Raw genomic sequence first — 16821 nt, 5'->3', positions numbered from 1 at the left:
TGGTCCACCCTTATTGCGATATCTCTAAAAGGCGTCCACCTATAGAACTAAGGCCTACTACGTTTTAAATAATCATTAACACCTTTCATTTGGTACTAATATCGTACAACATACATTCTAGAGTTACCCCTGGTCCACCTTTATGTCGATATCCTGAAATTGCATCCACCTAAAGAACTATGGCGCACTCCCTTTTAAAATACCCTTTATTACCTTTCATTTGAAACCCATGTCATACAAACACATTCCAGGGTTACCCTTGGTTCATTTTGCTAAATGGTGATTTTCCCTTATTTTGTCTCCAAAGCTCTCAGCTGAGTATGTAATGTTCGGTTACACCCGAACTTAGCCATCCTTACTTGTTTGTTATTAAGTTTCGTCCGCGGCTCGAAAACTGTAAGTACGCTAAGGAAAAGGAATATACCTATAGAGCATGTAAATTTCTTAGATTTTTATAATTGCGATATTTTTGGAATCTCGGTATTACAGTCCCGTACTCGTTATTTTGGTACGCCATAAGTTATAAAAGGTTAAAAATCTTTTTGATAATTTTTTGTAAAAATATTATTCATTCGGTAACATAAAAAAAATAAAAATTATGTTGCTTCTTTGTGTCCCCGTTCCTTATATTTCGTAGGACGAATTCCGATAAAACCCAGCTTACTTCCAAATAGTCCTGGTATTTTCGGGACTTATATCCCGGCATTGACATCCCTAATACCCATCATCAAATATACCGAAATAAACAAAACGATCGTTTTTGCTTATGTTTAAACGCAAAATAATCTCTCAATTTGTAACGTCATGGTTTGAAGGCTCAGCCTCAACCATGTAACACCCCCAAATGGGTTGAGACTCATTGCCTTCACAATTGCTCGAAATATGGGCATCCATTGTACGAGGTTGCAGCATAAAGAGATACGCCAAGATACTTGAATCTCTTCTGATTATATAACGTGACGGCAGTTATAGCACCCGTGTCCTGGTATAAATATCGATTTGTAGCAGCCGAGCTACGCAAGGGCCTCTGTCTTTCAAACTAAACTATGCAAATGATGCGGCGAGATCATAATATACGCTACGTATCACCCCTGTGAGCATTATAGTGCTCCACCGATCCCATACAAACAACTGGTACAATGAGTAATATCGCGCAGCCACAGAAAAGGGAAATCTTACACCTTCTAGAAGCTATCATGTCACGAAGGGGAAACAGATATACTCAGTTAGAAGAAAGTAGCATGAGACCGAAAGGAGTGGAAGCGAAAAGCTTCGGGCTGATAATAGTTTGATTAGTCGTTGTTGGGTGAGCGCTGCCCCAACTAGATGGTAACATTTTAATATTACGTATAAACAAAGAAAAAAAACTGCAATAAAACAATAATGCGACTATAAACTGAGATATAACCTATTCTATATTTCAAGTTAGATCAAACTACACACGGGGTGCAAAACAAATTCAAAATCGGTTCAGTAGTTTAGGAGGCCATTGGCCTCAAACTTGTGGCACGTGTTTTTTATATATTAAGATTAATATATTCAAAATTGTTTATGTATTACTTTTTATCCTAGATTTTTATCTTGTTATTGAAATTTTTATTTTTATTTTTTTTTTTTCTTAAATTAATTATAATTTTGTTATCAATTAATTTATTAGGTAACAACTTTTTATTATAATTTTTTTGCATGAGCTCACTTTTAATAGCAATTTTTTATGTTACGCCTTTTTATGGATCAATTTACTGAAAAATATTTTTTTAAAAGACTAGTTCTTTATATGAATTAAATAAAAAAATTTATAGTAAACCTTCTTTTCACGAAGAGTTTTGTCGTTTTAATCTAAATTATTTCATTAAATGTTTTTTGCCTTAACTTTTTCCTTATAATTAATATTGTTTATTATTGTAAATTTTTATTTTACTTTACTTTTATCTAAATTAAGTTGTAAAATATTTTTTAAGTACGATTTTTAATACGCAAATTTTTTATACAAACTAATTAGTTTAAAATATTTTGCTATAACTTTTTATTTTTATTTCCTTTTTTATTTTACTGTATGTATTTCTTGTTTTTATTTTATATGAATCTATAAATGTTGTTTTTTTTTACTGAAATTTTATCATATGCATTAAAAAGTTAAACACATTTGTTATATGAATTAATTTATTATATTTTTGTATTTACAATTTTTTATCTATACAAAAAGTATTAAATATAATATTTACTATATATTTTTATTTTATTTGCTTTTTATGTCTCAAAATACTTAAAATTTTTTGTAATTTTTTGTAAGTATAAAGTAATATTTTTAGTGTCCTTTTTATTTTATTTTTATTTCTTGTTTTTTTACTATAATTAATTTATTTCAATTTTTTATCACAACTATTCATAATTTTTCAACTATTCATAGATCTCGAACAGAAAATAAGCATTTGCTTCATTTCTAAATTTTGTTTTCAAACTCACTTTATTATAATGTACTTTTTCGCTCGCCTTCAATATATACAGTGCTGCGAATAAATATAAACTCAACTATAATTTTTCATATACTTTTTTATTAAGAAAATGAATGGAGCTAAATTTTCGAACAAGTGGTTTTACTAGATACAGAGATATATTAAACATAACATATTAAATACATTTAAATATTTTTCGTTTAAACTAAACGGAGTCCGCTTATTCGTACAAAAACTTTAGAATAATTATAAACTCACTATTTTATTATTGCCTAATATTTTGTGGACCGACCCTGGTTTTTGAGTACATCCACTAATCGGCGTGGGACATTTTGAACAAGCTTATTTAGAGTACCACCAGGAACCTCCCAGCACGAGCTTGTGATTCTGTCCTTGACAGTGTCTCAAGTCTCAATAGAATGATCATAAACCTTACATGATAGAATTCCCCACAAGTTTTCTATGGCGTTTAAATCTGGGCTTAAAGCTGGCCATGCTTAAACCGGGACACCGAATTCCTTAAACTAATTCTTTGTTTTTTTGCTGTGTGAATGGGCGCGTTATCTTGCTGGAAAATGAATTATTCGTCTTCTGATAACGTTATGAAAGGAAGGAGGTATTCAAATAATGTCTTTTGGTATGATAGTGCATTCATCCTGTCAGAAACAAATGCAATTTTGGACTTAAGTTTACTTTTAAAAGCTGCTCAGACAATGACAGATCCTCCTCCCTGTGCACGTTTAGTCATTATTCCAACGTCGTTGGTAAATAATGCCAGTAGTAGCAATATCCATCTGGACCATCCAAGTTGAACTTGTTTTCATCACTGAATATAACGTAAGACCAGATTGTTCCATTTTGTATGTGCTCTTCCGCAAATTAAAGTCTTGTCTTTGTCTTAAAGCCGGGTTTGAAATGCATTTTCTGTATTGCAGATTTTCTGAAGACGCTACCCATTTTCTCGGGGTACTAGAATGGCAGTTTAGGTTCAGTCGGCTTACAACTTTGGATGACGATTCTCCAGTGACCGACATTTCCCGAAGGGCTGCACGTTTTGTGGTGTAAGAAATTTTTTAGGACGGCCTGAGCGTTTTTTCTTGGCATAGTTTGTACGACCAATCTTCAAAAAATTTTTAACAACACCTTGTGACCTATTTATTTCGAAAGCGATTTGTCTTTGTGTTTTTCCGCATTTTCGTAAGTCTCATATTCTTTGTATTTTAATTTCACTCAACTGTTTTCCACGTGACATGGCGCGCTTCGATAAACCAAGCAAGGAAAGCTTACTAATAAGAGCACTGCACAACTGAGGCTGGCCCTTATTTCTAAAAGAGCAATGGTAATAACCACCATTCAGTGAAAGATCTTACTAAAACAAAATTTACAGTAACAAAGTTCATTTACGTATAGAGTTTATAATTATTCTCAGCAGAAATCGGTTCTCACTCTTCATTTTTGTTAAAATTACGGACAATTTCTACTGGGTAAAGGCATCCAGTAAGGTCATTTTTCTCAATAATGGAAATACTATTTATACACAGTAGCTTACAAAAAATATAAACATCTCTAAATAGGTAAAGCTAATAATATATTTGAGTTTATATTTATTCGCAACGCTGTATTTCGCTTCCTCTTCTTTTTTCATCATAACCAACAAGTTCCAACAATTTCTCCAAATTTACCAACATTACATTACCGCAACTAAGTAAGAGAATTTACCGCAATTTGTTGTTTTTGTTGCCTCCACCTGCTTACTCCACGCGAACGTCTTGGTTACTGTTATCACACAGCAGCCAATACACAAATTTACTAAATACACACATACACATGAATAGTATGTACATATATTCACAAACACATAAACACGCCGTCTAGCCGTTCCACCAAATTTTCCAGCAAATTTTCTTAAATTTTTCAGAAATTTTGCTTTAATTTTTATTTTAGAAAATTTCTGTACAACAACGGTACATACATCAATAACGAATTATTTATACGCAATTAATTTCTTTTTTGAATTACACCTTTTTTACATTCCCACACACACTTTTTTTTTCTTTCGTATGGCTAAATTTTTTCACTTGTTTTTTTTTTTCCTTTTTTGCAAATAAATTGAAATTTGTTTATAAAATCAAACAATTAAAAAGCGTTGATATATACAAAAAATTTCCGAGACTATGGTCAAATGGGCAACGTGTTTTAACGCAACTTGGCAATGATTTAAATTTTTCAGTCTCAATGTATTCATCACTGCCTTCACATTTCCTTCGCCCCTTCACTCTATGGCACTCATAGGTGTATGAGAGTTTGTGTGCGCGTTTGTCTCTTTAATTTGTTGCTTGTATATGTTTAAATAAGCGCAAGTCCCGTTATTTTCCGTTTACCGGAAATGTGCGTCCGCAACGTTTGTGATATACCAACCAACTGACTCTGACGATGAGTATTGGCATTCGCAACCCCTGCATTGGAGCAGCAAATTTTCTTACACTTGCATATTCTCAAATTGTGCGTGGATTTGTGAGTTGGCGGTGGAAGAATTTACACTTTACAATGCACGCAGCGTAGTTTACCATGAAGAACTAAAAAGGGCCTCATATCCGTGGGGCGCCTTTAATTGATACATATTTTACGAATTCAAGAAGCATGGAAAAATACAGAAGAAGATATTGGCAGGTCGCGTCATAAGTTACGTATTATAATAATCCACCCCTGCTCTACTCCTCCTTCCTTTGATAAATAAAGAAATATTTGAATACCAATACCGCGGAGTACAACTAACCAAACAGTTGCTCGCACATGAGAGCACCTGGAGCTCCTATGGTTTCTTAAAAAATTAATTTCACAGGAAACTTCACTCGGTTTATATCTTCTTATGGGTAACTGAAGTATATGAGGGCAAGACGAAGTACTTGCTTTCCTTCAAGAAAAAATCAGCCACGTCACTGTTTGATATAAATTCAAGGCTAAGAATGACTATATCTAGGAACCAGCATTAACAGCGAAAACAATGTCAGCTTAGAGGTCAAACGAAGAATAAAAGTAAGTTCCTCTCTCGATAAACAAATATGAGCCTCTAAAAGTCATACCTGTCCTGATGGATGGCATGGAATCATGGACGGACTCGAGGGAAGATGAGATAACTCTGGAAGTGTTCGATAGAAACTTTCTCCGGAAAATGTATGGCCCTGTCCGCGTTGTCGACGGCGGATATGGATGGAGGTGTAATGATGAACTGCATGAGCTTAACGCATATATGAAGATACTGCAGCAGATAAAATCCCAAAGGCTTCGCTGGCTATGTCATGTTATGGCCAGAGGAGAAGGAGATCTCCATTGAGTTTAGAGAGGCAGATTTCACCTCGCTTGGTGCCCCCAATTGTGGCCAGTTATCGCGAAATACGAATAGCTGGCGTGACTCGTTACTTTTTTCTGAAACCCCCATCTCAGCTGAGAATATGTAGAATTTATGTTGGTAGACTTTCTTCATTCAAATTCTGCTGTAGGACGATCTTTAACCGTCTCAAGTGAGCCAATATTAGTCCCTATATAAACTCGCCCTTCTGCTCTTCGATAACTTTATCCATCATCTGCGTGCTCGTGCCAAATCAGTAGAGTTTATCTCTTTCCACTGCCGCTGATCTGGGAGATCTTTTTCGATCCTGAAGGAGCTGATGGCTGGAATCGTTGATTTTGGAGCCACTACTATTTAGGCGGCAAGTGCTATATGCTCTACCATATAGCTTGAAACTGTGGGCAAACATACCTAACAGCTCAAGGCAGATCTTGAAATCACGGCTTATCCATGCACCCACAAATATTAGCAATATTATCTGCAGGGCGAACAAAAGGAGAGAGTGTGATGAGTTGACTAGTCTTCCTCTTCCTATTGTTGGTATAAAGGGACCTAATAACTTTGCTGCTTATACATGGTCATAAGGATCCTTAGTCTAATGAAGCACCCTTGGATCCGCAGGCAGACAACATGGGCACGAATTAGACTCTACCCTATACACTAAAATAATTTGGATTCTAATGATTTTAAGGCATCCTGGCTTGTTGATAATAGCCACAATGATCGATGTAATCGTATTCGGGACTGCAGTGTCCTACAATTGCATATCTATCAAAGGACATACGCCTAGAAGACAGCTCAGAAGAGTGAGGACCCCAGGGGCACGAACTGCTTCCTGGTGCATGTTCATCATTTCAAAACAGAGCCTTTCTTTGTACTATTTTTTTTTTCATGGCAGCGCCCTAGTCGTCTACTGTGCCCCAACTTCATATTTGAAGCGTTTATGTAATTTCTTGTAAAAAAAATCACTTCCGTCCGGTCCTGTGCTTTATTTACATTTCTCTTTTCTGCACATTTTGCTAAATTTTATTTACTCATAGTCTGTAAGAATATTTTTTTATGTTCGTAGACTAATTCAAATAAATAAATAAATTTGACGCAAGCGCTTTTTAAAGGACTCTCCGTTCTCTTTCGCTATTACCCTCTTTCCCTCACACATCTTACATCTTCTCTCCCTTGCATTCGACCTTACTTGCATAAAAATTAAATTAGCTGTAGACGATGTGTCTGTGACATTAACGCTGTTTTTAATACCTAGGCTTAAGGAATGCAATAAATTTTGATAAAAGCGGATTTTAAAAATCAAGTGAGTAAGCGAAAAAATCACCAAACTCATCCTGGAGCGTCCGTGATGGCCTTTAAAGTAAAAATGCCACACTCACGCACACACATACAGGCTTCACACATTTGCATACATAGATAGTTCAAGAGCAAATGAAGTGAAATGGATGTCATTAACGGTATTTAATTAATTAGTTCTGCACTAAATACCGTTATAAGATGCATGTTGATTGTCAAGGGGGTTGGGGGGCTTTGTGATTTATAGAGTAATTTAAATGAGATTAGAATTTTACAAGAAATGGGCAAATGGTTAATGAGTATGCGAATAATAATTTATTTTTTCCTTTTTTGATGTGTTGTTCTTAATAATTTGTCTATTTTTAAAAATTTTATTAATTTATGAATATATGGATTTACATATGCATTGAGTAGAGTGGTAATATTAAAATGTGCGCCTAAAAATATGCAGTTGGTTCCTTAACGGTCAGAGAACTACAGCTGTCAATTAAATTATTTAAGAACAAATTTAAGAAATACATAAACCGAATAATACCATACATTTTCAAAATTGTTTTCAGCACAATCAGATTCATCAAGTTCCTTGGCTGTTTCATAAAAAAAACTTGTAATCACAATTACCTTCCTTCTGCATCCGAAATACACCCACGTGTTTCCAAATGATGACGCCGGCAAGTATCAAACGAGTGTAATGATGAGCTATATGATACATATTTCACACAGATCTGAACATAGTACAACGAATAAAGTAATAAAGGAATGGCTAAAGACGATACGGCCCAAAATTGTTTTCACATTTGGAAACAGAGAAAGAGGGAGAACTTCACTCAGTTTGGGAGAGACAGGTGGAGGAAATCTTGATCTTTGTTAAATCACTCACCTTTTGAGTTTGATGATGTATCTTAAAGCCATGAAGCAGTAATTATAAGAATTTCGCTCCATATACTTTCGAGAAGAATAAGCCCAATTTTCTTTTGTACACTGGTGGTGTTCAGTGTGCTTACTACAAATTGATGGGCCGACATATTTAATGGAGCCGCCGAGCGGCATCTGCCACTATAGTTTTATAAAAATTTCGGTCGACGAATATTGGGATCTAACCCAGAACACCCCTTTACAACCATTATTTATAGTGCACTTATTAATTTTTAATCTTGTTTTATGCGGACTCCGAACGGCATCTGCGAGGCAGATGAGTTTTCACTGAGAGCTTTTCATGACGGAAATACACTCGGAGTGGTTGCCAAACACTGCCGAAGGGCGACCCCGCTTAGAAAAATTGTCTTCTAATTGAAAAAACCTTATTTCTAAAATGTTGATGTTGCTTTGCCCGAGGTGTGAACCCAGTGCATTCGGTGTGGTAGGCGGAGCTCGCTACCATCACACCAGAGTGGCCACTCGGCGGAAGAGAAGCTCGGCCTAAAATCTCTTCGGAGGTTATCGCGCCTTAATTTTTTTATTTATGAATATAATAAGCAATATATTTGCGAAAATAGCCGCGTTTTTTATACATCTATAGACGTTTACAATTAAACTTTATATGGAATGCTAAGCGTCAAACTTTAAATACACTTCTGAAATTGCTGCGCATAAAATTTGCCCTACTAAATTTCAATACGCATTAAGATGTAACTGAAATATGTGTCTATGTTTCACCCTTTACAATAACTCTATGTATTCTATGCGCGTCCACTATTCATAGCAACTGATTCAGCTATATGTTATACACAGATATACAACAGAGGGTTGTGTCTCCGCTTTTCGGTTCACCCTGTGCTGTAGCTAGTTGTTTAACCACTGCCCCTAGATGGGTCTCCTAATCATTATCTAAGTGAGAATAAGCGTTTTTTTACTCGCAAACGAAACGTATACGGCGTGTAAAAAAACACGGCTAGTATTTTCATATCAGTGCTATAATATTTTTGTCGTATCACAACGGAGCATGAAAGTCTAAGTGAGCCTCCCTACCAGTGCAGCTACCACCTAATCTAGCCTAACCCAACTTAACCAACTATTTTTATGTATATGTATAACAAGAAAATTATTAAATAAATAGTTTTTGGAAGTGTGTGTGGCGCCGCTCCTTTCTTGACCAAGGATGTCCTCACGTTCAGGGAGCTATAATTCCAAGACCAGCTGATGCATCTTGACAAATTTCGGCACACATATTTGTCTCAAAAGCAATAATACTTCTGCCAAAAAAGTAAGAATCTTGATAAATATTAGGCCTTAATATATAAAAAAAAAAGGTGGCCCGTAGACAAATATAATAGGATCTATCATTTCGAGAAACAACTTTAACCCCTTTTTTGTTAGCAATCATTCTTTTAGGTTTCGGCAGGCATAAGTCGAAAAAGAATTGTTCTATCGCGAAAAAACGCACTGCACTTATTTCCCTTATAAAAATTAGGCAAAATCGATTAATACACTACAACCTACCTTGTTCACCCTCTTATTCTTATAAACTTTCCGAAAATAGCGTCGCTTTGCAGACTTGCGTAAAATATCCCAGTTATCGATTGTTTTTGTTTTATCAGCATATTGATAAATGATTCGCGGTTCGATTCGAGCTCAAGGCCAGAACAATAATTTTGCAATTATCGAAAAATTAAAAAAAAAACAATAATTACACTGGATCACAAATTCCAACTTTTTTCTGCACCAGAGACGCCATTATGAAATTCCTATGTAAAATCACCCCCTGGTTCCGAAAATCAAGGTTATTTTTAACTATATGGTAATGCTTTTGAGATATTTACGAATTACCGTTTTTTCTTGGCGACGAAAGTGACGAGCATGGCGAAAGGTTTCACCAGCAAATGAAAATGATTGAAAGCCGGTATCAAGGATTCTGGGATGTCGCTATGATGGGTGACTACTGTTGGTTTCTCATAAGAGAAACCGATCCTAATCTAAATAAGCGTCAAAACAAGACACATAACTTTTTCAATTATAAAATAAGATCATAGAGTTAAGGCAGTTCATATGTACATATACTATTATTTGTAGGGTACTTAAGTTTTACTATATCGATGTATTTGAATACTTATAATTTTTGTATTAGTTTATCGATTTTGTTGAATGAAAGCTTATTTTTTTTTTGTAATAAAACAGAGCTAGAGAGAAAACAAAACCTGCAAAAAAAGAAAAGTTTTTATATTATTACAAAAAAAATTTAAAAATCCGTAATTTTTGTTCGTTATCTGTGAATCTGCAGGGCCTAGCAAAAAGTGTTATATGAACAGTTCATAGAAAATTTGATTACCTTTTAAAACCTTCAAACCGGTTTGGAATTGCTCAATTCGTTCTTGAGATTATGATTAAGTGGACCCAATTTTTTTTTTTTTTTTTTTTTTTAACGGTAAATCGTAAATATCTCAAAAACTTTACCATAGAATTAAAAATAACCTTGATTTTAGGAATTAGGGGAAGATTTTACATAGGAATTTAATAATGGCGTCTCTGGTTCATTTTGGCTGTAAACCAGTGTTTTCATTAAAAAAAATTATTAACTGTATTTTTTTACGTCTATATACGTTTACGCTTAAACTTTATATGGACTGATAAGCGACAAACTTTAAATACACCTCTGAAATTGCTACGCATAAAAGTACCCTACAAGACGGAGGTAACCAGTTCACCCACACATTCAAAGCTTTTTTCGCTCTCCACTAACACATCGACGTTTCATGCTGTCATCGAAATGACAGTTCATTAATTATTCCGGAAAAATTGAAACGCAAAAAAAATATAAATTGTTTACAACGAAAAATATCTTGTGCTTTTAGTTGTGACGGAAATTAAAAATTTTGTTGCAGAGAACACCTTTTTGCGTTGGCGACCTTCGCCCAAAATAACATTAAGTTAATTTGAGTTGTGACATGTGACGGAAATTAAGAATATTGCTGCAGAGACCATCTTTTTGCGTTGGCGGCCTTCGCCCAAAATAATATTAAGGGTAAAGTTTTACAAGACGGTACACAACCTAATTTAAAAATATCAAATAATAATAAAAACGGAGCTCGAAGCGCGCCTTTTGATTCCACGTTTGATAATTTTTGATAAAAATTGGGTGGTGCACCGTCTTTTAAATCGTTACCATATTAAGTTGTATAGAATCGACGGGATGGCCTACAAGGTTTTATGTCAACTAAATCGCTCCCGATATGGTCGGGCTAGTACCTTAATGGTTCCCGGAACGTACCCGATCTGCATCCGGCAAAAGACCACCAAAGTCCATAACGGGGAGTGTCCTTATCGCTACAACAACAACAACATTATTTACTTTCTGATTTTCATTCATACGTATGTGCATTTTTAAATAATAAAAAAAATGTTATATTATTCTAATAGATAGTATCTCCGCCGGGTTGCGATTCAGCTCAGAATATGCCAAAATCAAAGGAAATCTACAAAAACAAGGTACTTTACAAGCAACATGCTTTGGAATACGGTACCAAACTGGTTGGATGTTTTTCCTTAAAAAAGGCTGGAACTACGCATCTTGGTTTGCCAGTATTTGCTTCGGTAATTTATATTGATTTGTAGTGATTAAAAATTGCAATAGTAGATAATGTAATGTGAATTAAAATTGAATAGGTAGCCGGAGCAAAAAAGGCAACTGATCGGCCTGCAACTGTTATTTATGTGGTGCCACCGGGAGCTGCTGCTGCTATCCTAGAAGCATTAGAAGCAGAAATGTCTTTGATTTTTTGCATCACCAAAGTTGTGCCATAACATGATAGGGTTCGCGTTAAGCACGCTCTCTTAAGGCAAAAAAAATCGCGTCTAGTCAGACCCGATTGTCCAGGAATCATCGCACCAGAAAGGGTAAGTAAATTGGCTACCATATTAAATATATTAGCAACATGTATGAATTTTTTTAGTGATAATTTGTCATGCTTTTGTTGATAATCAACTGAAGAATGCAAATATGACAGAGTTCGAAGTTCATGTGAAAACCAATTAATTTTTTTAATTAGCATTTGGAGAGAAAAATACATATGTATGTATGCATAGAACTGCATAGAAGGGGAGCAAAATGAATTATTATCAGTAGATTTGCAAGATTTTTGTCATTTCCCCTGCATCGCAGTTGTCATTACATTGCGTTAAGAGAGGATATCAACACCTTACTACCCACAGCCAGTTAAAATTATTGTAAATTTTGCTCTTTTCATCACTGTTTCAAAACGTGGAAATTTATATATCGAGCATTCCATGGAGAATGGTGCATTTTAGCAGACTTTCGCATTGCCGGCATTATTAATATTCAATCCCTAGAAGGTTTAATGTTGTCATATCAATAGTTCCCGAGATGGTGGGGCTAGTACCACAATGGTGCTTGTTACCGGAACGTAGATAGATAGATCATTTATTGAGGATTGCACAGTGACTTGCACATCTCCTTCACAGCACCTCATCCTAGCCGACTTCCTTGATGAACCCCAGCAGTGTTCTTTGCTTGAGGGATTAAATGTGGGAATGCTCTGGCCATGGTGAGCCCATAAACTTAGCCCTACGTCTTGAAATTGCGCCGCAATCTAGAAGGATATGGTCCACCGTCTGCTGATCCATCACAAAATCGGTATGTGTTGTTCGATACTATACCCAGCTTTTGCATGTGACTGTTCAGTCTACAGTGTCTTGTAAGAATAGCCGTTGGGGTTCTTAGGTTATCTTTTTGAGGGGCCTATTAATGCCCTATATCGAGTTGTCCTGTAACCCCCTAACAGTAACTTAGATTGACTCAGGCCTGGCATATTGCGCCAGTGTTCTTCCCTATTTCCCTTTCTTCTACTAATAGATGCCCCTGTGGGCCAACTGGCAGGAACGGCTCGGGATCGATGGGTCATGCAGTTGCTGCCTCTCTTACCGTGTTGTCCGCCTGTTGTTGTTGTAGTAGCAGTGCTTCGCCCCATCCAATAGGTGCGACCGATCACAAATTGTCATCAATGTCCTCTAACGGGAGTCCAAAGAAACTCTGTTTCAACAGGGGTGGGCCATAATGAGAGGAGTGTTAGAGGCGTTGGTTGCACAATACAGTTAAAGAGATGGTTGGTGACATGTGGGGACACATTACAAGCAGGACAATGACGTGTTTCCAATCCCCCTTGCTCCAACTTTTATTTGGCCTTATTTTCGTTAATTTTCTTGAGCCTAGTAATACATTGCACCCGCCTATACCTATACAGCCGTACCAAGAGACGGAGCAGCCCATTACATATTGGCACAACCGGAGCACTGCTGGACATCCATCCTATATGAAAGCTATGCATTCAAAAGTGTTTGTACCAGTGGCTGGTGCACACCGAACTGGACCAATGTATGCTATATTGAGGCCTGCACAAATACCAAGCTATGTTTATGTAAATAATGTTACTGCTAATGTCAATTTGCACGGTTGAGCACATACAGTACCTACGTTTATACAAGGTGGAACACCACACTACCTACATGGCGATGTAGCCACCGATCAGGTTGTTGTAAGAGATTAATTAAAATATGTTATTCATAAACACTGATTCTTATATTTTTATTATCATTAAACTGTAGACTAGACTCATGACGGGTATTCTTACTGGACACTGCCTTCTGGCGTCACATGCCTTTAAATTAGGCTTCGTCAGTGATAGCAGATGTAGGAAGTGCGAGTTGGAGGAGGAAACGATCGATTTCATTCTGTGCTCGTGCCCTGCGCTTGCCGGGCTAAGACTCCAGCTGACAGATGTCAGATCTAGAAGCAGCAAGTGGCTTAAGTTCTAGGAAGCCGCTAACCCGCTGGAGCCATGAGAAACGTGGGTGCACTTTGGGTGTCCCAAGACAAGTTCCGTACCTGCTCCGAATAATTTGATAGATAGATAGATTAGATAGGGATCTGTTCTAGGTCCAACTCTTTGGAATGCGGTGTATGGCGGGGTGCTACAAATCAACCTTCCCGGAGGCATGGAAATTGTCGGCTATGCAGATGATATTGTCGTAGTAGCAGTGGCCAAGAAACTTGATCTGCTCCAAGCATTATGTAATGACGCCATGGGAAGAATAACGGAATGGTTGACGAACACGGGGCTGGAGATGGCTAGCAATAAGACAGAAGTGGTTCTGATGAGCTCAAAGCGGACTGTGGATGAGTTGGTCCTAACCATAGGAGATTTTCAAATAAATTCAAAGCCCTCCTTGAAATATCTAGGAGTAATCATTGACTCAAAACTAACTTTTAGGGAGCACTTCAGGGCGGTGGGGGACAAAGTTTCTAGAGTTAGTGGAACCCTAACGCGAATAATGCTCAACATCGGCGGCCCAAGCGAAGCTACCCGTCAGCGATTATCCAACGTAACCAGCTCTATAATATTATATGCAGCACCAGTATGGCACAGATCTAAAATGGTCCACCAAAAAGATATACTAGCAGCCTACCGCATTACTGCTATACGAATAGCATGTGCTGTTCCGACGACGCGATCCATGTTTTATCCAGGAAAATCCCAGTAGATCTACTCTCAGGTGAAATGGCCGATCTGTATGGCATTGGATTCAGCCGACCATCTGAAGATGCTAAGAAAAGCGCAAGGTCACGAACAATAGTTAGGTGGCAAGAACGGCGGGAAGATTCGAGAAGAGTGCTGAACCTTCATGCTAGTCCGGAATATAGTGGAATGGTACGAGCGAAAACACGGCAAACTAAATTACCATCTCACACAGATATTGAGCGGGCACGGTGGCTTGAAGGAATATCTACATAAGCGTGGGATAGAGGAGGATCCTTTCTGTCCAAGCTGTCCGTCCGAATTGGAAAGCGCAGAACGTGTAATATTTCACTGCCCTCGTTTTCACGGCGAAAGACTGTCTGTAAACAGAGTTTTTGGAGAGGAACCTTCCATTAGGAATTTAGTTCCACGAATTTTCGGACAAATAGATTGTTGGATTGCTGTTACCAAGATGGCCTTTATAGTAATTACGAAATTGATGATGCATGCCGAAAGGGAGCGTAGAGAAATGCGCATACGAAGTAGTGGCGACTAAATCGCCTTTGAAGTTACTTTACCAGGTCCTGATTCTAGTTATCTGAAATTTCTCTTGTGCCTTTGGAAAAGAGCTATGTGTGGAGCCCTATTTATGGAACACTTTTCGGCTTATATTAAAAACTTTTAATCTATTCTTACTGATATGAGTTTCTTTTTCATTCTAGGTAATTTGATTTTGACGATGTGAGGATAGAAATATCCCAAATATTCCAGCTGTGGCTGTAAGAACATACATTTGCTCAAATTAGAAGAAAACTGCACGGTTGAGCACATCCAGTATCTACGTTTATACAAGGAGGAACACCACACTACTTTCACGGGGATGTAGCCACCGATCACGTTGTTGTAAGAGCTTATTTTAAATATGTTATTCATAAACACTGATTCTAATATTTTGTTTTGGTTTTTACTTTAGAGTCAACCTGTTATATAAGCGATGTCAGCTATGCCTGTAACTTAAGCGCCTTCAGATATAATAGTTACCGCGGATGCGGTCACAGGAGTAGTTCACTACGTGGGGATTACACTAATCAAGGACTTTCAATATCGGAAGGTTTTCCAGCACTATAACACACCAACAATATGTGCAATCACCCGAATAAATTGTACAACAAACGTTAACACCACATCATCAGCCAGCAACAACAACAACAAACGCAACAAGTTGAAACTTCTAAACAATTAATGACTAGTGAACCACCAACATATCCGCAATATGCGCAAACATCAACACCAACATGTGTCGCCTACTTTGCAACACGGTGAAGATGGCCAGGGCCATTCTGATTCTAATACTGATAAAGGCAAACCATTGGCAAATTTAAAAACTCAAACAGACCACGAAAAATGTTGATGATGGTATTAATTCTAGTACGGATAGTAAAGAATTTAAACCTAGGAAAAAAGCTAAACTTGATAAAAACTTAACCGAAGATGACAATGTTTCTAATTCTAATACTAAGGAAGATGAACCTTTGATAAATATGAAGCTTAAAACAGAGTTATCAAAAAATGACGATGATGATAATGATGTTGATCCAAAGTCCAATGTTGAAAATGATGAAAATTATGAAACAGAATCTGAAAATAGTATGAGTGTGGATTATAACCTGAAGCAAAACTGTCATATCCTGTACGGCCAGAATTAGATGTTAAGAAAAGAGCCTACATAAAGAGGCTCAGTATATTTATGGAAAATTTATCATGAGACAATGCCCAATGTATGTATTTCAATTAAATTCAGCACATTGTTGGAAAAAGCATCTAAACTTTATGCATCGTGTAGAGAAACCAGAACATTTACAATTTAAATATAACGAACGTGGTGCAAAATGTAAATTTTGTGTTATTCAAGCAGCTACACCAAGCTTCAACAAATTATTGGACCATGAGATTTCTCATATGCCTAATAGTCATTATTTAAAATGTAAATTATGCGATTGGAAGACGAAAATACATTCAAGTATGAATTTTTATTTACGTGTACAACACGCTGAAACAATTGATGTAACAACGAAAAGTTTAGAATTGAATGTTTGTCCATATTGTAATCACAATGGTATTTACGCAAACACTTAATACATCTTTTCTATGTTTAGAATGTGGTGAATAATTTAGAACAAATACAAGTTTACGTGTACACCACAAGATTTGAACGGAAATATCTTGAGGGTATGGTTACACCTATGTGGCA

General features: G+C 36.6%; 1 protein-coding gene and 1 long non-coding RNA gene across 13 annotated transcripts in view; one reads left to right on the top strand and one right to left on the bottom strand.

The window, feature by feature from the left end:
• The window catches only part of LOC137245058 (uncharacterized), a 105957-nt gene extending 101099 nt beyond the window's left edge, over positions 1-4858 (bottom strand). For 2 of the 10 annotated variants that reach the window (XM_067775088.1, XM_067775092.1), the window contains exon 1: positions 4153-4858. The gene's annotated coding sequence lies outside the window, so the exon portion shown is untranslated. Of the gene's footprint in view, positions 1-2466; positions 2511-4138 lie in introns of all 10 variants that reach the window. The other 8 variants (XM_067775086.1, XM_067775090.1, XM_067775089.1 and 5 more) reach the window with 7 other exon arrangements.
• Positions 4859-10741: 5883 nt separating this feature from the next.
• LOC137246963 (uncharacterized) lies at positions 10742-16603 on the top strand. Of its 3 annotated transcripts, XR_010951750.1 has the most exons (6): positions 10742-11062; positions 11213-11409; positions 11486-11631; positions 11704-11934; positions 15293-15473; positions 15544-16603. It is a non-coding gene; the product is annotated as an uncharacterized lncRNA (long non-coding RNA). The 3 variants fall into 3 exon arrangements; XR_010951749.1 differs by lacking the exon at positions 11213-11409 and having other exon boundaries at positions 11458-11631; XR_010951748.1 differs by lacking the exon at positions 10742-11062 and having other exon boundaries at positions 11077-11409.
• Positions 16604-16821: the final 218 nt, after the last annotated feature.

This window comes from Eurosta solidaginis, chromosome 3, assembly GCF_040869045.1.
Source record: "Eurosta solidaginis isolate ZX-2024a chromosome 3, ASM4086904v1, whole genome shotgun sequence".
NCBI lineage: Eukaryota > Metazoa > Arthropoda > Insecta > Diptera > Tephritidae > Eurosta > Eurosta solidaginis.
The sequence above is the reverse complement of the archived record's forward strand: the minus strand, read 5'-3'. Positions and strand labels throughout refer to the sequence as shown.